General features: G+C 42.2%; 1 pseudogene; it reads left to right on the forward strand.

Moving 5' to 3' along the window:
- Positions 1-26,283, forward strand: part of LOC102282609 (ATP-binding cassette sub-family C member 4-like) — a 156,938-nt pseudogene that overhangs the window by 48,359 nt on the left and 82,296 nt on the right.

Raw genomic sequence — 26,283 nt, forward strand, 5'->3', positions numbered from 1 at the left:
AAAGATACTTGCTTCTTGGAAGAAAAGCTATGACCAACCTAGACAACATATTAAAAGGCAGAGACATTACTTAGCTGACAAAGGTCTGTCTAGTAAAAGCTATGGTTTTTGCAATAGTCATGTGAGATATGAGAGTTGGCCTATAAAGAAAGCTGAGTGCTGAAGAATTGATGCTTTTGAACTGTAGTGTTGAGAAGACTCTTGAGAGTCCCTTGACTGCAAGGAGATCCAACCAGTCTATCCTAAAGGAAATCAGTCCTGAATATTCATTGGAAGGACTGGTGCTGAAGCTGGAACCCAATACTTGGCCACCTGATGCAAAGAACTGACTCATTGGAAAAGACCCTCATGCTGGGAAAGATTGAAAGCACTAAGAGAAGGGGATGACAGAGGATGAGATGGTTGGATGGCATCATCAACTCCATGGACATGAGTTTGAGTAAACTCCAGGAGTTGGTAATGGACATGGAAGCCTGGTGTGCTGCAGTCCATGGGGTCACGAAGAGTAGGACACAACTGAGTGACTGAAGTGAACTGAATTGAAGTAAACCTCTGAGTTCATTGAGCTGAAGACTTTTCTGTAAGAAAATAGGAGATATGAAATAATCAAATTTGCAACATCAATTCAGGCTGATGACATAACTCGGAGTTATGAAGGAGGAGTTATGAAGGCTCAAGGAGTCAGAAGGCTCAAGGATTGAGTCTCAGTTTCTCTCTTTACTAGGAGTGTGACCAGTCACCAATAGGAAGTTGTCAATTCCTATCCTCTTTTCATTTATGAAAGGTGTTCATACACTTCTTTACATTCTCACAGCATCCTTGAGTTTAGTGACTCTTGTTTCTACAGCACATTCTATAGAAGAGGGAAGTGAGACCTAGGAGATCAAAGGACTTGTTTATCATGGAGACTCAAGTGTGGCACTTGCTTCCTCCCAGATTTGCTGCAGTAGAGAAAAAGAAATGAGTGCTGCTGCTTTGTCTATGCCAGGGTTTGTCCAGTGATAATTATAGGTAGTCTAAAATTTCTAATATAATAACTGTAACTTAAATCTAATTGTTATCTTGTGATTTTGGTGATGTTCTTGTCATCTTTTTTTTTTTTTTTTAATTTCACCAGGTACTCTGGAGAAAATAGACTGATTTTTTCTATTTATTTCTTAAGTAATATTCAAATAAAACTTGTGATAGATTGCCTGATCCTCAAATCAAAGCTTCATATCCTTCTTAACTTTGAATGTTATCTGCTTCCATGGGCAAGCATCTACTTAGTTTAGCTGATTTGCTCTGTGTTCCTTGAATACACTGTTTCCCTTTAGTTTTTCTTGCCCACCTTGGGTGTGTGTGTGTGTGTGTGTGTGTGTGACACGCCGCATGCACACACGTGTTCCATTTATTGTATAGCTTTTGTCTGTCGCTCTATGACTTGCCTTAAGTATCACTATGAAAACACAGGTCAGGTGTTATTACTTCTCTGAAAGTGAGAAGTAGAGACCAAGATCAGCAAAACTGGTAATTTAAGATCAAATAAATACTGTGCCTTCACCAGCCTGGGCCACCAGCTCTCACACCTGTGTCTCTAACACTGACCCTCACACCTGCATGTACAACTGCAACATGACATCACTGAGAGGTCATCTCAGCTTGTCCGTGAGCAAAGTCCCCTAAACCTGCATCCAACATCTTCCCCAACTCAGTAAATGGAGACCCTGTCCTTCCCCTTCCTCATGTCCCAGATACCACAGTCCTCTTCTCTTATGACTGATGCTTATCCTGGCAGCAGGTCTTACAGACTCCACCATCCAACTGGGTCTGGAATATGACCCTGTCTCTCCATTCCTGCTGCTCCCACTCTGGTCCTGACCATGGTCATCTCTCACCTAGATTATTCCAGTAGCCTTCTCACTTGTATTCACCCTCACTCATCCCCTGTTTCCATAAAGCACAGGTATGATTCTTTAAAAACTTCAGATCTGTCACCCACCTCCACCTTTTACTGGAGTGACCCCAGGCTCCTCCTGCTCTGTCTCTGCCCTCATCCCCTCTTCTTACTCTGCTCTCCTGTGTCCTTTCTGGTTCTGAACCCCTTGGGCATCTCGCCCCTGCACCCACCCTCCTCTGTGAGGAGCAGCCTCTCCAGGTCTGCTTGAGCCCCCTCCCACACGCCCAGATCTGTTCACACCCGCTCTGAGCACAGCCTCACACCCCAGTGTGGACTCACTTCCCCCTTCACTCTTCATCCCCCTGAGCCAGCTTCCTTTTCCTTCTCATCCTTAGTACTTGCTTGCACTCAGGTTAATTTTCTATATCATCCATCTCCCACCATGGAAAGAAACTCTGAGTCTTTGTTTTCAATGGCTGAATTAATTGTGTCCAGAACAGTGCCTGATGTGTAGTCAATCCTCAACAAATATCTATTAAAATGGTCAAATGCATAAAAGCTGTGAAAAACTACAGAATAAAAACAAATGAGAAACCCTAAGAGGCTTTTTTTTTTTTTGTTGTTATTATTCAAGGTTATAGTTTAGTCGCTATGAAACATTCCCATTGCTCTTCATCAAATATTTGTATGAAGAACTGATGCTAAAGGATTAGGATGATGGGAATTCCTGGTGGTTCAGTGGTTAGGGCTTTGTGCTCTCATGGCTGAGATTTTGGTTTCAGTCCCTTGTCAAAGAACTAAGATCCACAAGCTACATGGTGTGGTGAAAAAAAGAAAAATTAGGATAAGAGGAGAATACATCTTAAATCTTATTCTTTTTCCCTTTTTATCTCCATACAGGATTTGCAGCTTCTGCAGGATGGAGATCTAACTGTCACAGGAGATGGAGGAACCCCACTGAGTGCAGGACAGAAAGCCCGGTCAGCCTGGCCAGGTAAATGGGGTTTCACTTATCATCCTGCCCTCCTCCTCCACAGGTCCTAGTAGATGTGAGCATGCAGACCCAACTCACCGGGTGGGCCTGTGTAAAGCAGGATCTTGCCTTCCCTGGGCTCCTGGAATGAACATGGAGTTGTTGGACGCTGTCATGATTCAGGGCTGAGACCCAGAGAGTGTGAAGTATTTTCTCCTGACATCTCTCTCTGTTTTCTAGAGCCATGTATCAGAATGCGGACATCTACCTCCTGGACGATCCACTCAGTGCAGTGGACACAGTAGTCAGCAGGCATTTGTTCGAACAGTGAGTTTGCACCTGTTTCCTATGATCTCTGCCTTCCAGGTATCTGTAGAGAAAGATCAGGAAGAGAGCTCAGGAAATCCTTTGTGCTTTAGGAGTCTTAGCTCGCTCTGCCCTGGTGTTCCTCCCTCCCTCTCTTCCCTCCACAGAAGAGCCATCGTAGAGAAGTTTTGCATTATGATGAGATCAGGACAGGAACATACAGAAGGTGCTTCAAGTGTGTGGAGGAGACTGGGGTCCATGCTTTAGGAGTCAGGGATAGATGGCAGATTTCCCCATGACTTTCAGTTGATGTTTCCAGACCTTAGGATAAGAAGGATGGTGTAAAATTTTAAAATCAGAGAATAGGCCTTGGGAACCTGATAACTGGATGCCAATCCTTTTCCTCCATCATGTGTTGAAGACACATTAGAAGTGAAATTTTCAGTACCCACACAGGGCTTCCATGGAAAGACTTTTGGTTTATTAATCTGTTGGTTTGGAAATACTTAATAAAGTCTAGAATTTACAAATGATTTATTTCACATCTATGACTCAGGTGTTTAACATTGCTTCATGGGTCCTTACTAGAATTAATACTTAGGCCCTCATGTAGGGTTACCTTGAATTTGAAACTCGGTATCTTGCTTTTGAAGTCCTGACTCTCACTTTGTTTCTAGAATTTGTTGTCAGTGGTGCTTTCTTGGCCACAGAACTCCTGAAGAACAGCTCTGATGCTTTTCTGTCCTAACACACGCTGACTGAGGCCTCTGGTGGAGTCTAGACTGGCCTCTTTGTAAGCCTCACGAATTCACTTTTCTGAAACAGCCTCCATATCTACCCCACAGTTAGTTCCCTTGCTGTCGTTCACCTTGTTAAAGCCAACGAGCCTTCCAGCTGCACTTATTAACTCCCTGCTTGTGCACTGAGATCGATGCCCTTACAGATGTTCCTACACAAAACCTCTTAGTTTACAAGGAGGACACTGAGCCAGGAGGGGAAGGACCACCCTGCGCTGAATGAGGGAGACTAGGACACCCAGCTCTCATTCCTGCCTCTGAGGAACCTGTTTCTACATGGAGCTTGTTAAGACAGATACCTGGGGAAAGTCAGAAGAGTCAAGCTTTAGAGAGTTTCCATATAGGGTAGGAAATACTAAGCAGAAGTGGCAGCTGGAGGCTTTCACTGAAGTTGGAAAGCTCCCTGTGCCTGGGGCTGGGCTGGAAGTGCCCTGTGGGCCTGCAGGCTGGATAGGTGTGTGGAAGTTGAGAAGAGGACCCAGTTCTTTTGGGGAAGGAAGAGTAGAAGCTCAGGTGTCGGGGTAGGAGGAAGCAGGGCTGTGAGAAGGACAGCAGACACATCCTCATGAAAGATTGTTGTTGAATCACGCAAAGACACCGGGATTCTTGGTCCCCAGAGGAGAAGAGTTCAATCTGGGGCCAGAGACGAGGCTTGATTGCTCAGAGCTTTTGTGTAATAAAGTTTTATTAAAGTATAAAGGAGATAGAGAAAGCTTCTGACATAGGCATCAGAAGGGAGCAGAAAGAGTACCCTTCTGCTAGTCTTCAGCTGGATGTTATATAGTCACTAGCAGTCTGTTAATGAAAGAAAGGAATGTCTAAAAACTCAGAATGGCACCAGGCCCCAATAAGATGCATTTTGGGATAATCTTGGCACCAAATGGTTTATCCTGGGCCATAAAATGATTAACTTGAATCTTGAAGAAGGGCAGACCACCGTACAAATAGTTTCATTTACATAGATTAGGGGAACTATATCTGAGTATAACATACTGGTTTTTCAAGTAGGTTCTGAGCCAAGAGGCAGAGCAGACTTGAAGACAGTTTGGGGTAAATGCGTAGTATATTAGCTTAGCTGAAGACAAACATTTCCATAAGAAAAAGGCATTGGTTATCTCTAGGTTTGAGAATAGTTAACTTCAGGTGAAACCAGGTGTGCTTATGGCAACAGTATTTTAAGAGAAACCTCCTTTTAAATTTGTATAGAGAAGGACAAAATATCACTAGTTTGTTTCCTCCTGCCGCTTAAGAGAGATAAAAAGTCTGACACTTGCAGGCTATTTCCTCTGTTTGGAGACCCTGGCTTTCCTGCCTGTTACCCTCTCACTCGACTGGAGGAGGCAGTGTGTTTGGCAGAGAGAAGCTGTTTGGAAATTCTCGCTGTCAGGTCCTGTGTTAGTTGCTGGGGCTGCATATATTCAGGCTGTTCTCAAAAGAGACCAGAGCCTGGATAGCTTAAAAATAACAGAAGTTTATCTCTCAAGGTTCTGGAGGCTGGGAAAGTCCAAGTCAGGGGGCTGAAAGATTCAGTCTGGTGAGGGTCTGATTCCTGGCCTCACGTGGTGGCAGAGGTGAGGGAGCCGTGTGGTTCCTTTTATCAGGGCACTAATCCCTTTCATGGAGGCTCCACCCTCATGACCTGGTCCCTCCTGATGGCCCCACCTCCTGATACCAACACACTGGGATTAGGATCTAATGCATGCATTTTGAGGACAAAAGCATTCAGTCTATAGCAAACTATCACACATGGAGGTGCTTAGAGAACGGAAATTGATTCTCTCAGAGTTCTTGAGGCTGGAAGTTCAGCGCATGGGCAGCTTTGGTCTCTGCTGAGCATGCTCTCCTCACTGGCCGCTGGCATGGCCCACCGCACTGTGTCCACATGTGGTCTTCCCTCTGTCCTCAAGCACCCCTGTGTCTCTGTTCATTTATTTTTTTAAGTTTTTATTAAAATATAGTTGATTTACACTATTGTGTTAATTTATTTGTACAGCAAAGTGACTCAGTTATATACATATATACATTATTTTTATATTCTTTCATTATGGTTTATCTCAGGATATTGAATATAGTTCTCTGCACTATACTGTAGGACCTTGTTGTCTGTCCATTATACACATAATAGTTTGCATCTGCTAACCCCAAATTCCCAGTCCATCCCTCTCCCACACCCCTCCATCCATGCGACCCCAAGTCTATTCCCTGTATCTGTGAGTCTGTTTCTCTTTTGCAGATAGGTTCATTTTTGCCATGTTTTACATTCCATGTATAAGTGATAGATGATATTTGTCTTTCTCTTTCTGACTTACTTCACTTAGTATGATAAAGTCTAGGTCCATCCACAGTTTTGCAAATGGTTTTCTTTTTTTTTTTTTTTTCCCTATGGCTAACTGGCATTGCATTGTCTATATGTATCATATCTTCTTATCTATTCATTTGTCTATGGACATTTAGGTTATTTCCATGTTTTGGCTATTGTGAATAGTTTTGCTATGAACATAGGCATGCATGTGTCCTTTGATTTATAGTTTCCTCCAGATATATGCTCAGGAGTGGGATTACTGGATTATAAGGTAATTCTGTTTTTAGTTTTCTGAGGAACCTCCATAGTCTTTTCCATAATGCCTGTGACAGCTGATATTCCCACCAGAAGTGTAGGAGGAGTCCCTTTACTCCTTTCCCCCTCAGCAACTGTTACTTTAATAATGACCATTCTGACTGGTATGGCATGATATACCTCACTGTAGTTTTGATTTGCATTTCTCTAATAATAATTCAAAACGGTGAGCTTCTTTCCACATACTTACTGGCCATCTTGATGAAAGTGAAAGAGGAGAGTGATAAAGCTGGCTTAAAGCTCAACATTCAGAAAACTAAGATCATGGTATCCGGTCCCATCACTTCATGGCAAATAGTGGGGAAACAGTGGAAACAGTGGCTGATTTTATTTTTCTGGGCCTGAAAATCACTGCAGATGGTAATTGCAGCAATGAAATTAAAAGACACTTACTCCTTGGAAGGAAAGTTATGACCAACCTAGACAGCATATTAAAAAGCAGAGACATTACATTACATTGCCATCAAAGATCCGTAGAGTCAAGGCTATGTTTTTCCAGTGGTCATGTATGGATGTGAGAGTTGGACTATAAAGAAAGCTGAGTGCTGAAGAATTGATGCTTTTGAACGGTGGTGTTGGAGAATACTCTTGAGAGTCCCTTAGACTGCAAGGAAATCCAACCAGTCCATCCTAAAGGAGATCAGTCCTGGGTGTTCACTGGAAGGACTGATGTTGAGGCTGAAACTCCAATCCTTTGGCCACCTGATGGGAAGAGCTGACTCATTGGAAAAGACCCTGATGCTGGGAAAGATTGAGGGCAGGAGGAGAAGGGGAAGATAGAGGATGAGATGGTTGGATGGCATCATTGACTCTATGGACATGGGTTTGGGTGGACGCCAGGAGTTGGTGATGGACAGGGAGGCCTGGAGTGCTGAGGTTCATGGAGTCGCAAAGAGTTGGACATGGCTGAGTGACTGAACTGAACTGAATTGGCCATCTGTATGTGTCCTTTGGAGAAATGTCTGTTTAGTTTTTCTGCCCATTTATTTATTGAGTTTTTTGTAGTTGTTGTTGATGTGTTGAATGAGCTGTTCATGTATTTGGTAATTAAGCCCCTGTTGGTCACATCATTTGTAGTATTTTCTCCCATTCTGTAGGTTTTCTCTTCATTGTGTTTATGGTTTCCTTTACTGTGCAAAAGCTTGTAAGTTTGATTACATCCCGTTTGTTTATTTTTTTAATTAAAAATAGTTATTTATTTATGGCTGAGCTGGCTTTTTGTTGCTGTGAGGCTTTCTCTCTAGTTGTGATGAGCAGGGGATTCTCTCTAGTTGCAGTGTGTGGGTTTCTCATTTCAGTGGCTCCTCCTGAGCAGAGCACCGGCTTTAGACTGTGTGGGCTCAGTAGTTAAGGCTTCTGGGGCCCCAGAGCACAGGCCCAGTAGTTGTGGTGCATGGACTTAGTTGCTCCATGGCATGTGGGACCCTCCTGGACCAGGGATCGAAACCATGTCTCCTGCATTGGCACATGGGTTGTTTACAAGTGCGCCACCAGAGAAGCCCCATTTGTATATTTTTACTTATATTTTTATTGCCTTAGGAGACTGACCTAAGAAAACATTGGTATAATTTATGTCTGAGAAACTGTAATCTCTTCTAGAGTTTTATGGTGTCACATCTTGTGATTAAGTCTTTAAACCATTTTGAGTTTATTTTTTGTGCATGGTGGGGATGTGTTCTAAATTCACTGATTTACATGCCTGTGTCTATGTCCTTATATCTTAGTCTTCTCTTCATCTAAGCACATCAGTCAGATTAGATTAGGTCCAGTATAATTAAAGGTAATGATTAACTTTTAAAAGTCCCTGTCACTGAATTCGACAGTACTGATAGTTAAAGTGTCAAGTGGATCTGATTTATAGGTCACATAAAGAGGGGACATGACTGATTTATAGGTCCAGAATAGCAAAGTAGAGACTTCAGCAGAGTCCAGTGTGTGAGGGGGGGGAAATGTGAGGACCTCTGAGCTCTGGACACGAGGAGCTGGGATTCCACATCCACTAAGCAGGCGTTGTTAGACTTTGGTGGAACCTGCCCTTGTATAAAACGTGCTTAGTGTTGGGGTGATGAAAGAGTTGTGGAGATGGATGGTGGTGATGGTTGCACAGCAATGTGAATGTACTTAATGCCACTGAGCTGTATGCTTAAAATAGCAAAAATGGTAAATTTCATGTTAGGTATATTGTAACACACATACAAACCTGAATAGTAGCACAGAATCCTTGAGAACAAGAGGGAACAGGGCAGATGACACATGGCATGGTCCCCAGCTCTCTGATCTGACCCCCCTTTCCCAGCCTCTCCTCTTCATGACTTGATGAATTTTCCCTTAGAGAAGTGCCTGTGTCTTGTGAGTTCAGTGACAGGAGCTTGTGCTGTGACAGGGATTCCCCACCCCTACCCTCCTGGCATCCTGAGTAGCTCAGCCTCCTTGTTCCCAGCACCCCACCCTGAGCTCACAAATGTGTGTCACCCCATCTTGTGTGCATCTGCACAAGTTCTCCATCAGGGCAGGAAGATTCTACTGGCTGTTGCATCCGTGTCACAGGGGAAGGCATTTGGTGTCAAATATAGTGTGCTGATCATAGAAGTTCTCCTGAGCTCTTTTTCAAACACAGGAGATATTTATAAAATCCTCTCAAATATTTTGGGCACACCACTTTGGATATATACTTGAGAGAAGCAGGCTTAAGACTGTTGTTTGCTGATCAGAACCACATACTCTAGAGTGACTTAAAGCAGAGAGCATGAAAGCAAATTAGGAAATCACTCAGCAGCAACTGGAGGGTGTTCTCAAGTTAAAGAATTGGATGGAACAATATGCTGTGAGAGATGGTGGTCACGTGGAAGCTTAGTCATGTGAAGGGCTTTGTATTAAAAGTGAATGAATCACACTTTTACTTATGATTAGAAGATTCCTTCAGTAATGGAGGATGGTCATTAAGGTTTGTGAGTTTTACAACTTTATTCTGTGAGCGCTAAGTGGGTTCTGTCACCTATAGAAGGTGAGATGATGCAGTCTCATCATGCTGTGGATCCCGTCCTGGTTCAGCCCCACGTCCCAGACCCTCCCCCGCCATCACCTCCACCCCGGCCCCGCCATCCTGCATTATCAAGTCTTCAGTTCTGTGCTGATCAGACTCCCACGCTGCTGTCTACACAGCTCACCCTCCTGCTCCAGCCCTTCACAGACCCCTCTTCACATTCAGGAAGCAGCTCCAGGTCCTCAGACAGAACAGGCTTCTTCTGCCCGCATCAGCCTTTCCAGCTCGTCCCCACACCCACTCGGTGTCCAGCTGTGCTGGCTCTGTGGGGGTCCTTTCTCACCCCGTCTGTCTGTACATACTGGTCCCTCTGTCCCAGGAGCAGTGAGTGCACAGGACACAGAAGGAAGGTGAAAGACAGGACCGGCCATTCCCTCCTTCTGCACTAGGGGCGCTCATGCCCTCTGTCTTCCCACAGCCCTCAGTAGGTGCCTTTCATCATTTAGGAGTCCCTCTACCTGCCCCCAAGCTGTGAATGCAGGAAGGCGCCTTAGCCCAGCGTGTTCAGTCCCAGAACCCCTGCACCTGCTTTGTCTTCTTCCAGGATGTTTCCCCAGAGAGTCTCAGGGGTCCCGTGTCTCCCTATCTAAGACAGCAGCCCTCTTGGTTTTTTTTCTTTAGAGCACAGGTCACAGCTGAATAGTGCATTTTCTGTACTTGTTCAGTGTGTCCTCTACACAGTACAGAGTATTATCTTCTGTTTTGACCTGTGGGTGGATCCTCAGCAGTTGTACAGTGCCTGGCTCCCCAACAAAACCTCTGTCGATTGAATGAATGGAGGTGGGGCCTATATCTGTTTCATTTGTGTCCCCTCCACCACGGGATGTGTCCTCTCTTAAAGTGAATGGTGAAAGTGAAAGTCACTCAATCGTGTCTGACTCTTTGCAAGTCCATGGAATATACAGTCCACGGAATTCTCCAGGCCAGAATACTGGAGTGGGTGGCCTTTCCTTCCCCAGGTATCCTCCCAACACAGGGATCAAACCAAGGTCTCCTGCATTGCAGGCAGATTTTTTACCAAATGAGCTATCAGGGGCCAGCCCTTATATATGATTATATGTGGGACTATAGGATTAATACAGCCTTAATATAGGAATATAACAGCTAAACAACTGGTTACTGATTTAGTAATTTCTATGACTTAGAAATCTGTAATCTAACAACTTGGAAAGTAGCATATCTTCCTAATGATTTGTATAAAAGCATTTTTAAGGAACAAATATAAAGCCATCAACTGATCAGTTCAGTTCAGTTCAATCGCTCAGTCATCTCTGACTCTTTGTGATACCATGAATTGCAGCACGCCAGGCCTCCCTGTCCATCACCAACTCCCAGAGTTCACTCAAACTCATGTCCTTCGAGTTGGTGATGCCACCCAGCCATCTCATCCTGTCGCCCCCCTTCTCCTCCTGTCCCCAATCCCTCCCAGCATCAGAGTCTTTTGCAATGAGTCAACTCTTCGCATGAGGTGGCCAAAGTATTAGAGTTTCAGCTTTAGCATCATTCCTTCCAAAGAACACCCTGGACTGATCTCCTTTAGGATGGACTGGTTTGATCTCCTTGCAGTCCAAGGGACTTTCAAGAGTCTTCTCCAATACCATAGTTCAACAGCATCAATTCTTGGCACTCAGCTGTCTTCACAGTCCAACTCTCACATCCATACATGACTACTGGAAAACCATAGCTTTGACTAGATGGACCTTTGTTAGCAAAGTAATGTCTCTTTTTTTTTTTTTTTTTAATTGGAGGCTAATTACTTTACAATATTGTATTGGTTTTGCCATACATCAACATGATTCCACCACGAGTGTACATGCGTTCCCCATCCTGAACCCTCCTTCCACCTCCCTCCCCGCACCATCCCTCTGGGTCATCCTAGTGCACCAGCCCCAAGCATCCTGCATCCTGCATTGAACCTGGACTGGCGATTAGTTTCTTATATTATACATGTTTTAATGCCATTGTCCCAAATCATCGCACCCTCCCCCTCTCCCACAGAGTACAAAAAGACTGTTCGATACTTCTGTGTCTCTTTTGCTGTCCTGCATACAGGGTTATCGTTACCATCTTCCTAAATTCCATATCTATGCATTAATATACTGTATTTGGTGTTTTTCTTTCTGGCTTACTTCACTCTGTATAATAGGTTCCAGTTTCACCCACCTCATTAGAACTGATTCAAATGTATTCTTTTTAATGGCTGAGTAATACTCCATTGTGGATATGTACCACAGCTGTCTTATCCATTCATCTGCTGATGGACATCTAGGTTGCTTCCATGTCCTGGCTATTATAAACAGTGCTGCAATGAATATTGGGGTACACGTGTCTCTTTCAATTCTGGTTTCCTTGGTGTGTATGCCCAGAAGTGGGATTGCTGTGTCATAAAGCAGTTCTATTTCCATTTTTTAAAGGAATCTCCACACTGTTCTCCATAGTGGCTGTACTAGCTTGCATTCCCAACAACAGTGCAAGAGGGTTCCTTTCTCCACACCTCTCCAGCATTTATTGCTTGTAGACTTTTGGATAGCAGCCATTCTGATTGGTGTGAAATGGTACCTCATTATGGTTTTGATTTGCATTTCTCTGATACTGAGTGATGTTGAGCATCTTTTCATGTATTTATTGGCCATCTGTATGTCTTTCTTGGAGAAATGTCTATTTAGTTCTTTGGCACATTTTTTTTTTTTTTTGGCTCATTTTTTGATTGGGTCATTTATTTTTCTGAAATTGAGCTGCAGGAGTTGCTTGTATATTTTTGAGATGAGTTGTTTGTCAGTTGATTCATTTGCTATTATTTTCTCCCATTCTGAAGGCTGTCTTTTCACCTTGTCCATAGTTTTCTTTGTTGTGCAGAAGCTTTTAATTTTAATTAGGTCCCATTTTTTTATTTTTGCTTTTATTTCCAATATTCTGGGAGGTGGGTCATAGAGGATCCTCATGTGATTTTCTCAGAGAGTGTTTTGCCTATGTTGTCCTCTAGGAGTTTTATAGTGTCTGGTCTTATGTTTAGATCTTTAATCCATTTTGAGTTTATTTTTGTGCATGGTGTTAGAACATGTTCTAGTTTCATTCTTTTACAAGAGGTTGACCAATTTTCCCAGCACAACTTGTTAAAGAGATTGTCTTTAATCCATTGTATATTCTTGCCTCCTTTGTCAAAGATAAGGTGTCCATAGGTGCATGGGTTTATCTGTGGGCTTTCTATTTTGTTCCATTGATCTATATTTCTGTCTTTGTGCCAGTACCATACTGTCTTGATGACTGTGGCTTTGTAGTAGAACCTGAAGTCAGGCAGGTCGATTCCTCCAGTTCCATTCTTCTTTCTCAAGATTGCTTTGGCTATTTTGGTTTTTTTTTTTTGTATTTCCATACAAATTGTGAAATTAATTGTTCTAGCTCTGTGAACAATACCATTGGTAGCTTGATAGGGATTGCATTGAATCTATAGATTGCTTTGGGTAGTATACTCATTTTCACTATATTGATTCTTCAGATCCATAAACATGGTATATTTCTCCATCTATTAGTGTCCTCTTTGATTTCTTTCACCAGTGTTTTATAGTTTTCTTTATATAGGTCTTTAGTTTGTTTAGGTAGATATATTCCTAAGTATTTTTATTCTTTTTATTGAAATGGTGAATGGAATTGTTTCCTTAATTTCTATTTCTATTTTCTCCTTATTAGTGTATAGGAATGCAACGGATTTCTGTGTGTTGATTTTATACCCTGAAATTTTACTATATTTATTGATTAGCTCTAGTAATTTTCTGGTGGCGTCTTTAGGTTTTCTATGTAGAGGATCATGTCATATGCAAACAGTGAGAGTTTTACTTCTTCTTTTCCAATTTGGATTCTTTTTATTTCTTTTTCTGCTCTGATTGCTGTGGCCAAAACTTCCAAAACTATGTTGAATAGTAGTGGTGAAAGTGGGCACCCTTGTCTTGTTTCTGACTTTAGGGAAATGCTTTCAATTTTTCACCATTGAGGATAATGTTTGCTGTGGGTTTGTCATATATAGCTTTTATTATATTGAGATATTTTCCTTCTATTCCTGCTTCTGGAGAGTTTTTATCATAAATGGATGTTGAATTTTGTCAAAGGCTTTCTCTGCATCTATTGAGATAATCATATGGCTTTTATTTTTCAATTTGTTAATGTGGTGTATTACATTGATTGATTTGTGGATATTGAAGAATCCTTGCATCCCTGGGATAAAGCCCACTTGGTCTTGGTGTATGATATTTTTAATGTGTTGTTGGATTCTGATTGCTAGAATTTTGTTAAGGATTTTTGCACCTATGTTCATCAGTGATATTGGCCTGTAGTTTTCTTTTTTGGGGGGGCATCTTTGTCAGGTTTTGGTATTAGGGTGATGGTGGCCTCATAGAATGAGTTTGCAAGTTTACCTTCCTCTGCAATTTTCTGGAAGAGTTTGAGTAGGATAGGTTTTAGCTCTTCTGTAAATTTTTGGTAGAATTCAGCTATGAAGCCATCTGGACCTGGGCTTTTGTTTGCTGGAAGATTTTTGATTACAGTTTCAATTTCGTGCTTGTGATTGGTCTGTTAAGATTTTCTATTTCTTCCTGGTCCAGTTTTGGAAAGTTGTACTTTTCTAAGAATTTGTCCATTTCTTCCACGTTGTCCATTTTATTGGCATATAATTGCTGATAGTAGTTTCTTATGATCCTTTGTATTTCTGTGTCTTCTGTTGTGATCTCTCCATTTTCATTTCTAATTTTATTGATTTGATTTTTCTCCCTTTGTTTCTTGATGAGTCTGGCTAATGGTTTGTCAATTTTATTTATCTTTCAAAGAACCAGCTTTTGGCTTTGTTGATTTTTGCTCTGGTCTCTCTTGTTTGTTTTGCATTTATTTCTGCCCTAATTTTTAAGATTTCTTTCCTTCTACTAACACTGGGTTCTTTATTTCTTCCTTTTAGTTGCTTTAGGTGTAGAGTTAGGTTTTTTATTTGACTTTTTTCTTGTTTCTTGAGGTATGCCTGTATGGCTATGAACTTTGCCCTTAACACTGCTTTTACAGTGTCCCACAGGTTTTGGGTTGTTGTGTTTTCATTTTCATTCATTTCTATGCATATATTTTTTATTTCTTTTGTGATTTTTTGGTTATTCAGCAGGGTGTTGTTCAGCCTCCATATGTTGGAATTTTTAATATGCTATCTGCTGCTGCTAAGTCACTTCAGTTGTGTCTGACTCTGTGTGACCCCATAGACGGCAGCCCACCAGGCTCCCCATCCCTGGGATTCTCCAGGCAAGAACACTGGAATGGGTTGCCATTTCCTTCTCCAATGCATGAAAGTGAAAAGTGAAAGTGAAGTCTCTCAATCTTGTTTGACCCTTAGCATGGACTGCAGCCTACCAGGCTCCTCCATCCATGGGATTTTCCAGGCAAGAGTACTGGAGTGGGGTGCCATTGCCTTCTCCAAATATGCTATCTAGGTTGTTCATAACTTTCTTTCCAAGGAGTAAGCATCTTTTAATTTCATTGGTTCAGTCACCATCTGCAGTGATTTTGGAGCCCCCAAAATAAAGTCTGACACTGTTTCCACTGTTTCCCCATCTATTTTCCATGAAGTCATGGGACAAGATGCCATGATCTTAGTTTTCTGAGTATTGAGCTTTAAGCCAGTTTCCCCCTCTCCTCTTTCACTTTCATCAAGAGGCTTTTTAGTTCCTCTTCACTTTCTACCATAAGGGTGGTGTCATCTGCATATCTGAGGTTATTGATATTTCTCCCAGCAATCTTGATTCCACCTTTTGCTTCTTCTAGCCCAGGGTTTCTCATGATGTACTGTGCATATAAGTTAAATAAGCAGGGTGACAATATACAGCCTTGATGTACTCCTTTTCCTATTTGGAACCAGTCTGCTGTTCCATGTCCAGTTCTAACTGTTGCTTCCTGACCTGCATATAGGTTTCTCAAGAGGCAGGTCAGGTGGTCTGGTATTCCCATCTCTTTCAGAATTTTCCACATTTTATTGTGATCCCACAGTCAAAAAAATCGACTGATCACTTCATTGTAATTATTTATGTTACCTTATCTGTAATGGAGTGTTAAGAAAACATTTAAAACTTTTGTGTTGGTCCATCTTGGACATAACAGCCCATTGGGTTTAATTAACATCCACCTTCAGGAACTACTGGCAGGTAACTATTAATTAAAGAGAAAAAATTCTATTTAAATGCTTTAGTACTATATCTGGAAAAAAGGTGTTAGTCAAGAAACCTAGTATGAATGCTGAACTAACACATGTTAAAGAGTAAGATGAATCCTTTTGGACTTAATGAAGTGATGGTGTATGTGTCTATATCCTGGAGTCTTGCTTCTGATCACAGACCCAGTGTCCAGAGTGTCCCCTTAGGACTTTTCTGTCCTGAGTCCAAAGCACAGGGCCACTTGTGGTTACGGAGGAGCAGAGAAGGGGACTGATGCTTACTGAGTGTATTGGTGGTTTGACTTCTCAGAACGTGTGGATGAAGTTGTCATTGACGCTGTTTAAGATGAAGAAACTGAGGTTTAGACTCTTGTCCAATGTCATCAGGCTTGTGAGAAGGACTGAGCTGCAGTCTGCTGCCTCCAGACTGTCCATCTGAATCACTCACAGGCTGAGCTCTGACCCAGGTTCCTGAGATTTGCTCTGCAAGTGGCTCGGGATCTCAGAATATCTGCCTGGAAACTTGCCCGTGGTCACCAGGGCCCCAGACCTGGACACTTGCTTTCCTAGAGGGGTTGTGGACCCTTTGGGGTTAGATTGGGGATGAGTTGTTAGGGGTCTGCATTTAAAATGGAGGAACAGTTTTTTTTGTTTTAACTGTGAATAAAATTTAAGGTTGAATAGTGAGGGGATTTTGACTATAGAGAACTGGCACGTGCTCTGAAACCTGGGAGATTTCCACAGTGATTTGGGCCATTTGGATTCTGTTCATTTTATTTTCATGTTTGGAAAGTGTTCAGTCCTAATGGAAGAAGACTTCCTTCCTGGATGGAACTGGGAATATTGCAGAAACTAATGGAGGCCATGCTGGCATTCATTTTTTATCTAATGTTCTTTGAAAACAAGTGTCTAGCAAATGCACTGTGCAAAAGATTACCAAGAATCCATTAGTTTTGTTGTTAATATTTATATCATTAATTATAATTACATAGAATTATGTAAGTCTATGTACAATTACATATAAAAATGTATTTTTATATGACATATGACATTTTTATATGACATAGATACTTGTCTTCCCATTCCTGAATAGTGATAAAATAGTATTTTAGTTCAGTCAAGTTTTGGAATCTCAGTATTACTCAGTTATTTCCCTTTATGAAGCATGCAAATAATTGTTAACCTGAGTTTTAGGGGAAAAAAAGCTTAGCTGTTGGTGCCTTCTTCACTGGACTGCTTTTTAGAATATTTTAGCAGCGCTAGATTCAAATTTCTTGCTGACAAATTTAAGAGCCTAGTCGGATGAATTGATTTATTATTAATTTTTTATTTAATTATTTTATTAATTTTATTAATTATTAATTATTAATTGTTTATTTAATTTTTATTATTGATTTGGTATTTAAACTACAGATCTTTGACTGCTGTGTGATCTTTGTCTCATTGTTTTCCACATATAATTTTTCAGTTTGAAGCACTCCCGTTAATGTGCTTTTTCATACTGTACCTCTTACATTTGTAGGTGTATTCGTCAGGCCTTGAAGGAGAAGATCACAATCTTAGTGACTAATCAGCTGCAGTACCTAAAAGATGCAAGTCAGATTCTGATACTGAAAGATGTAAGTAGTTTATAGAAGTCTGTGGAATTGCTGGCACTCAGGTGTGTTGAAAGCCAGACCTCCCAGCAGGTCACTATGCTTGGATTCATGGTAAGCGCCCTCTTCTCCCTCAGTTTTTCACCCCCTTCTTCTCAGAGCTGATGTTCACGCCTTGGAGGATGAATCCAAAGACCTGTAGAAATGTCACTGTGATACTCTAAGTCACATAAACCCTAAAGTGTATGAAAGTACAACCACAGGGTTATTACATCGTCACTGTTCTAATGAAATTTTAAAAGGATAATGATGCTATTTTATTTAGTCAAAGTGTACTTTTTAGAAATTAGACTTAAGTCAAAGTGTATCATTTAGAAATTAGGGACACTAAGACCTGATTGTATCCAGGTGATTGTTATACATAGTTTGCCTAAAGAGCATCTTCCATTAACACCAGAAGTGAGGTTGGGTAACTGAGCACCCGGGTCAGAGATGCCCTCTCTGCTGGTGTCTCCAGTTGCTGGTCTCCCTGCCCAGGTCTCTATGTGCCCGATACATGTGGGAGCTTGTGCAGCAGGAGGACAAGGCCCTGCCTTCATGGGGCTCCTGTTCTTATGGGGAGGATGTGACAGAGAGAGGTGGGCTGACATCCTGGCTGCCTCCCTGAGGAGCTGGTGCCTCATGGGGTCTGAGTGACATGAAGGTGGGCACCACACAGTCACCTGGGGGAGGGGGTCTAAGGCAGGGGGTCCTCAGGAAGGAGCTGACCTGGCAGGTTGGAGGAACAGCAGGAAGACCAGCGTGTCTGAGGAGAGTGAGCAGGGGATGGGAGGGAGCTGGTCTCCGAGCTGTGGGTCCGGAAGTGAGACGGAAGCCTTGGACAGTCCATAGAAGAGGAAGGAGGTGGGAGCTAAGAGAGTCCTCTGATGGTCACTGGAGGGGGAACAGCAGAAGCAGTTACAAGTCTTAGTAAAGCTGAGGAGACAGAAGTGTGAGCTCAGGCTAGGGTATCAGTTTCTAGAGCTGCTGTAACAAAGCACTGCAAACTGGGTGACTTAAAAAAGCAGGAGTTTATCATCTCCCTGTTCTGGAGGCTACGGGTCCCAAATCCAGGTGCTGGCAGGGCCGTGCTCTCCCTGGAGGCTCCAGGGGAGAATCCTTCCCTCCAGCCTCTGGTGTTCACCGGCCTTCCTTGTGTTCCTTGGCTTCCAGCTGCAGTGCTGTGCTCTCTGCCTCTGATGTCACGTGGCTGTAGTCCCTGTGTCTGTCTGGGTTTCTTTGGTCTTATTGGATGTAGGGTCACCCTGCTCCAGCGTGATCTCATCTTGAGTACATCTGCAAAGACCCTGTTTCCAAATAAGGTCATGTTCACAGGTGTCATGTTTGAACATATCTTTTTGAGGAGGGGACACCATCCAACCCACAACTCCTAGCATGGTTGAGGGTGGGGTGGAGATTAGTGAGAAGTGTTCAGACTTGGTGGTCGTTCAATGCTTCACTCCTTGGCTTGTTTGCCTCTGGGTCTCAGCACCTCTGTCGTTAACCCCTGACTGTTCCACAGGCCCTTGGTCAGATCCCTGACTTCTGAAATGAATCTCTGCTCCAAGAAAGATTATTAAAATACAGAACCCCTGCCTCTCTAGAAGCAGTTCCATGTGTGGACTCCTCTCCACTCCTCTAGAGGGAGGGACTAAGGTTTTCAAGCTTGAGAGCAGTTGATTTCATGTGCAGAGGGGGATTCTAGTGTGTAAACTCCAATGTTGACAGTGTTATGAGCACAGGATCAGTGGCAGGAGAATAACCTATTTTGCCAGTCCCTAGATGTTTTGGGGTCCTCTTATTGCTTCCTTTGAGGATGCTGCCTCCAGTTTTAGTACTAACAAAGTAATCATTTGTCCACTGGTGAGCACACCTGGATGAATTGGGGACCATCCTCACTGTTTGTCTGGTCCCTCTCTCACAGCAGATGGGGGATGTCTGTCCCTTCATCCCCCTGGAATTGTCAGTGCTTGACTGTTGAGTGAAATTGCTGTCTTTGTACCACCAGTCATTTCATTTTGCATATTACAGATTTGATGTGGTGAGTGGTGATTTCATTAAAGAGGTGTGTGAATTTTGCCTCCCAAGTGGAACAAGACACAATATATCCTGCATAATTTTCTAGTTCTGCAGTATCTGATGGTACCCAGATGCTTCCCTGCATTTCTCCCAGTGGACCCCCTAGGGGAGAGGGTGAGAGGGGTCCCAGCGAGGGTCCTGGTCATCTCCCTCCACCTGAGCTGCCTTAACCACAGCTGCTCTCATTTGATGAGTTTTGCATCCTGAGATTTTTTTTTTTTTTTCCACTGATGTTTTATTTGCTACTGAGGGAATCAGCTGAGTCTGGTTTCATGGGGTCAGAAAATAGTGAAACATCTGCACATTATTTTATATGACTTTGTAAGGGAGGGAAACTGTGCAAGGATGTGTCACATGTGTTCAAAGAAAATGATTTGATTGGCTGTAGCTTAAGCAGTTGCCTGACTTGGGGAAGCCTGGTTGGTTACATGTGGTTGATTGTTCATAAGTATTTTCTTGGATCTGAGTGCCTTGATTCTGGCTTAGATTTTGGTTTGTGGGCACAGGCTGCCAAGGCTTTAGAGCCACCCCAGACCCATGGCCTCCTTGTTTAATTACTTTATCAGGTGGAATATTGAATTTTCAGTTGGGAACTTGCTGTGTCTGGTGGCAGGTGTAGAGACCATGGAGATGCCTCTCATGGATTTGCTGTCTGGGGCTGGTTCCTATTATCCCGGCCAGACACATGATAGTGTGACAGTGACAGTGGTCAGTGAAGATTTAATGAGTGACTCTTACCTGTATGCAGATGTGCTTGTGCCCACCTCTGGGTTAAGTTTAAATTTCTTTCCTGGAATTGTCACATGAGGCTTCTCTCAATTCCCATGTTGTCTAAAAAAACAAACAAACCAAAAAAAATTGTGCTTATCCTGCCACCAACCTCTGTACTTCTTGCTTCCCTAAGTGCCCAGGGTAGTCATGTCAATGGCCTCCATTTTTAACATATGAACACACCTTTCTTTCACATCCCCCAGCACCTCACACAGGGACAGGGTTTGGCAGAGAACACAATGCTCAGTTCTGTCCTGAGTTGACTGAACTAGATTTCTCAACAAAAATTCTAGACCCAGGGATCATTGTTTTTTGTTTTGTTTTGTTTTAACCACAAGTATTTATTGATGGATTGAAGAATACAATTTTAATGGAACAATAAGGCACAACTGTGGATTAAAACAGTTTGCTCCACAGCCAAAAGGAGGAAAAAAGCCATCATCTTAGGAACTTTAAATATGCAGGTCAAGGAGCCTCTGAAGTACCTCACTAATAGACCAGTGTTGGACAATTCTTCCCTTTTATAAAATTCCTATATCACTTGATCACAAAGTCACACTGATACTTTCTATGAAATCCTCTCTCATTTATACTTGAGTCATCCAGCCTGGCTACTCTTTCTTAAGCACTCTTCCCAAACCCTTTGCAGTTTTTTTTTTTTTTTTTGTAAGCAATTCCCTTCCTAAAGTAGTGTGTATACATCTTGGATAGCCTTCCAAAGCAAGGAAAGAAGCAAGCAAGCAGTGAGTCAGAATCAGCCAAGGACAGATATATGGATGAAGAGATGCATAAGGACAGATCTTAGGATGACCACAGCCTGCTTCAGTGACATCTATACTAAGCTTCCTCGGGGCAGAGGAGTTGCTCTGGTTCAAGCAAAGGCTTGTAATGCCACTTCAGGTTGTGTCACCAATCCCAGAGCTCTCATTCTAAAGGGATTTGCAGTAGTGTACAAGAGGAGCTAGGAAGTCAATATAACCAGGCAGCTAATGATATGATACATTCAGTATTTTGGACCTGTATTAAGAGCTGACTATGGCGCCCACCATTAACTTGTGCCAGGTGTAAAATTCAGAGAGAATTTTGTGCAAAACTTCAAGACACTGAGGACAATTTTTAAATCTTATGGACTGGGATAAGTTAGGCACTTATCTTTCTACTTACAAATGTGAAGTGAAAAGTATTCCAGGGCACATCACACCAAGGCATAAACCATGCTGTAGAGGTGGGAATATTTTTAGGGTGCCCAGCCTCCTTGTTCAAAAAGCCATGAGAAAGACACCAAGCAAATGGTCAGAGCAGCCATTCTGGTGGTGACATTATCCTCAGATGAAGCAAGCTGCATGCATGCGGCTTATTTCCAGAGAATCAACACTGTACTAACAAGAGCAGCCATGTAGGTATGTATGTTGAGAATCAGAGGCCAGAGGTAGAGTGACCTGGGCAAGCCACCTAGAAGACTTGGCTCTACACCTCTTATCTCTCTTGTCTTTCAAGAGCATCTCTAACCAACAGCCCTTTGGTGACAGAGCAGAGGGACCAAGAGATGGTCAAGACATTCTTCTGAGAGAAGTGTTGGTTATTGAAAAGCTCCTGGGAGGCAACATTTTATTTTAAATAAAATAAAAATCATAATTTAAAACCAGATAACTTTTTTTGATTAGTATTTAGGTTGGTTTAATATTATCAAATATAAATTAATTCCTCTCAACTTTTTTATTTTAGGGCAAAACGGTGGAAAGAGGAACTTACTCTGAGTTCCTGAAATCCCGGGTAGATATTTTTTCCCTTTTTGAGAAGGGGAATGAGCAGTCTGAACCATCTTCAGTTCCAGGAACTCCCACTGTGATCTCTGAGTCTTTGGTTCAGTCTCTCCAATCTCCCAGACCCTCACTGAAAGATGCGGCTCCAGAAGACCAAGAAGTGAGTTTCTCATTCTGCAATGTGCCTGGGTCTGTCTGCACTTGGTGGTCTCATGGACCTTCAGTCTGCTCTGCTCGTGACATCTTCATTTGTCCCAAAGTAGACCCTAAGGTTCCCAAAGTCTTGTTCCATGGAATTGGTAGAGTTAGAAGAGCATGAGGGGAGCAAGCCTGCTTGGGGTTCCCCTTTGAGTGTAGGATGGAGAATCTTATGGAGACCAGAAGTGGGTGCACTGCTATGAATTTCTGAGTGAATGTGGCTCACACTGATTGAGGACTCTTCAGTTTACCACAGTTACATCCTACTCATGCTGGTGGCCCCCGGCTTCCTTTATGCATCCAGAGGCTTAATGTGAAGACCCCCTTAGACTGAGTCCTGCTGTTGCCACATTAAATCAGCTACTTTTCCTATATGTTGGAATGTTCTGGCACTGCAGGTGACTGATGGTAGTATTTTGCCTCAGTATCAGATGGTTTGTGATAGGCCAGAGGTAATGTGGGCAAAGGACCTGACACATGGTAGACACTTTGGTGTTAGTTCCCATCCTCCTTTCTTACCCTTCAAGACTTAGAACCACATCTTATCCACCTTGAATCCCCAGTGGCCAGGAGAGAGCCAAGGACATTCTAGCCTCCTGTGATGCTATAATGCATTCTAAGTCCTCCAGACAGAAATGCACTAGATCTCCCTTAAAAACATACACAGATATTCCTTGATATCCAAACCCTCAATATCCAAACCCAGGAGCCTGATGACTCTGACAAGTATTTGGATTAGTTGTTCACTTTCTAAACTCAGGAATCACTGTCTGAAACTTAGGAACCAAATAGATTCAGATCATATGCTTGCAATGTGCTGTCCAAACTCATATTACTCTAACGCTCTCTGTGAACTCAGTTTACTCTATTTGGCTAGTATTTTGAGCCCCAAGTATGTTTTATGTTTCTATCATTGAATGACACAGTCATCTAGAGGGATACATTAGCTCCATATCATTTTGTGTGTTATTTTAGAGTAAGTTTCTGCATTTATACTTTAATTAATTTTGTTGTGTGTGTGTTGAGAGTCATGTTCTATTTTAAGCAAAGCTACCCCAACAGTGAATAACCTCATGTGAATGACCTTTAATTATTTCTCATAGATTCCTACAAGTGGGATGGCTGGGTCCAGGGGTAAACACATATGTGATTTGGCCAGATATTCCCACACCCTTCTCCATAGGAGATGGACCATCCTGCACTCCTACCAGTGTATGAAATGTGTGTTTCCCACAGCTTTGCAGTGGAGGACATTGTTGAACTCTTGAAATTTGGGGTTCATTTTTTAAAATTTCATCTCACTGCCATTTTTCCCCTTCTAGACTGAGAATATACAGGTTACACTACCTCTAGAGGACCATTTGGAAGGAAAAGTTGGTTTTAAGACCTATAAGAATTACTTCACAGCTGGTGCTGACTGGCCTGTCATCATCTTCCTTATTCTAGTAAACATCGCAGCTCAGGTACGTAAGGGTGTTTATTTTGGTTTGTGCACTCAGTTTTATATTTACATACTACTTATACTGTATTTTAGAATTATTTTTAAATATGTGTATTATGAGATTTATCTCAAAAACTTGGCTCATGCAATTGTGGGATCTAGCTTGGTGAATGTGAAATCAGCAAGGCAGGCCTGCAGGCTGGAACCTCAGGCAGGAGCTGACCCTGCTGTCTTGAGGCAGAATTTCTTCCTCCTCCAGGAAGCCTCAGGTTTTGTTCTTCCTTTTTATTTCATCTGACTGGACGAGGCCACCACAGTGTTTAGGTGGTCTCCTCTCCAGAAGTTCTGATGATGGATGTGAACCACATCCACAAAATACCTTCACAGCAACATCTAGATGAGTATTTGGTTGAATCACTGGAGACTGGCCCAGCCAAGCTGACACCCAGAACTGACCATCACTGTACCTGTCAAGCTTTTTGCTTTGAAAAATCCCAACATTTGTTCTGTTATACAGCTTTTTGCCTTTTGCAGTCCAACATTTGTTGAATTTGCATTGACGTACATTATATTTGGAGAGCAAAGTCTTCTAGGAAAAGGGATTTCTTTTAAGCATATTAATTTTTGTAAGATGCCCTCCCCTGACCTGTGGTCATCTGGGGTGTGGGGTTTGGTGCAGACCTGAGCCAGAAGGACCATCTCCGTGTTCTGGAGCCTTTTCGTCCCCCATCCTAGTGAGCAGGGTATGAGGCTCAGTGATGTCAGTGTGTGAGTGACTGCTGTTTCCTGCTCCAGGTTGCCTATGTCCTGCAGGATTGGTGGCTTGCATTCTGGTGAGTGATTCCTGCTCTGACCCAAAATGCTGTGAAATCTACATGAAGCCTCACTTTCCCACAGAGTCAGGCGGACTGACCCTCACGTAGTTTCCCTGAAGAAAGATGAAAGTTCCTGTGGGTGGTGTGTGATCCCCCTGTGGTCTCTCTCCCATGTCCCTCCCTTTAGCAGCTTCTTCACAGACAATTTTTTCTTTTTTTGAACTTTTAATATTGTATTGCAATATAGCTGATCAACAATGTTGTGATAATTTCATTTGAACAGTGAAGGGATGCAGCCATACATATACATGTATCCATTCTCCCCCAAACTTCCCTCCCATCCAGGCTGCCACATAACATTGGGCAGAGTTCCATGTGCTATACAATAAGCCCTTGTTGGTTACCTGTTTTAAATATAGCAGTGTGTGCATGAGCATCCAAACATTCTAACTATCCTTCCCCTTGGCAACCATAAGTTCATTTTCTAAGTCTGTCTTCACAGATAATTTTGAAAACTGAAAGTCATGATTCAGATTTTTAAAAGGAAGACACACAGAGGGCCTTGTGAGCTGGGAAACACTTTCCAGCATAAAATACATTTCTTGAATTGAAGTAATTTTGGGGTGATATTTGTGTAAATTTTATGTATATCTATAGTGTAATATTTTTTATTTCCTGTTCCATAGGGCAAATGTACAAAATGACCTGTATTTTGGGAGATATGTGAAAGAAGATGAAGATGTAATGTTCACTCTGAACTGGTACTTAGGAGTTTATTCAGGTAAAGCTGAGTCATCTGCTCCATTATAGGAGAGTTTAAGGCACTTACAATGTAGTCTGTGTGAGCAACAAGGGCTTCCAGAGTAATTCAGTAATGTCTTAACAGACTAAGTGTCTGAATCACATTTACTCTGTGAATTAATTAAAATAATTATTTTAAAGATCTACTAGAAGAAAAGAGGTTGAATGGAGACTCTTAATTTGGTCCATACTGGATTTTGGTAGTTAAACCAGGATTGAATATTGAGAAAATCAGCCACTGGAAATATGTAGCTATTGTGTATTGTAATAGATGCTTTAACTAAATTTTATATCGCTGTATGGATGGGCAAGGGGATTAGAAATGGATCCCCACCCTGTGGTTCAGGTTGTTCCAATTCTGTCTGAATAAACCCTGGCTTTTATTGATCTTGGATGAAATCCTCTGGCAGCATGGGTCCTAGATTAAAAGCATTATTCCCTCCCAGGTATGCAAAGCTCCCCTTTCCACACTGCTCATTTCCTGAGCTTCACTAATAACTTGAGAAGCTAAGCAGGGGAAGTCCATTGTCTGGAATTAGGATTCCTTCTCTTTCTTACCCTGAGATCACAGTGTTATCTCCTCCCTAACTGTGTGATTAATTCAATTTTGGCTTGCTAGACTAATATTATAATGACTGTCTCTATTCACAAGACTATTTAGAATATATATAGCATAGCATTACATACTATTTAAAGGATGTCTTTAACAAAAACTGAAATGCCTTATTTATCCAATCATTTGTTTATGGGCATTTAGGTTGCTTCCATGTCCTAGCTTTTGTAAATGGTGTTGCTATGAACACTGGGGTGCATGTGTCTTTTTAAATTACAGTTTTCTCAGGATACATGCCAAGTAGTGAGATTGCTGGGTCGTATGCTGGTTCTGTTTTCTATTTTTTAAGGAACCTCCATCCTGTTCTCCATAGTGACTGTAGCAATTTACATTCCTACTAACAGTGAAAGAAGGTTGTTCTTTTTCCACACTTTCTCT

This window comes from Bos mutus, unplaced genomic scaffold, assembly GCF_027580195.1.
Source record: "Bos mutus isolate GX-2022 unplaced genomic scaffold, NWIPB_WYAK_1.1 CTG283, whole genome shotgun sequence".
NCBI lineage: Eukaryota > Metazoa > Chordata > Mammalia > Artiodactyla > Bovidae > Bos > Bos mutus.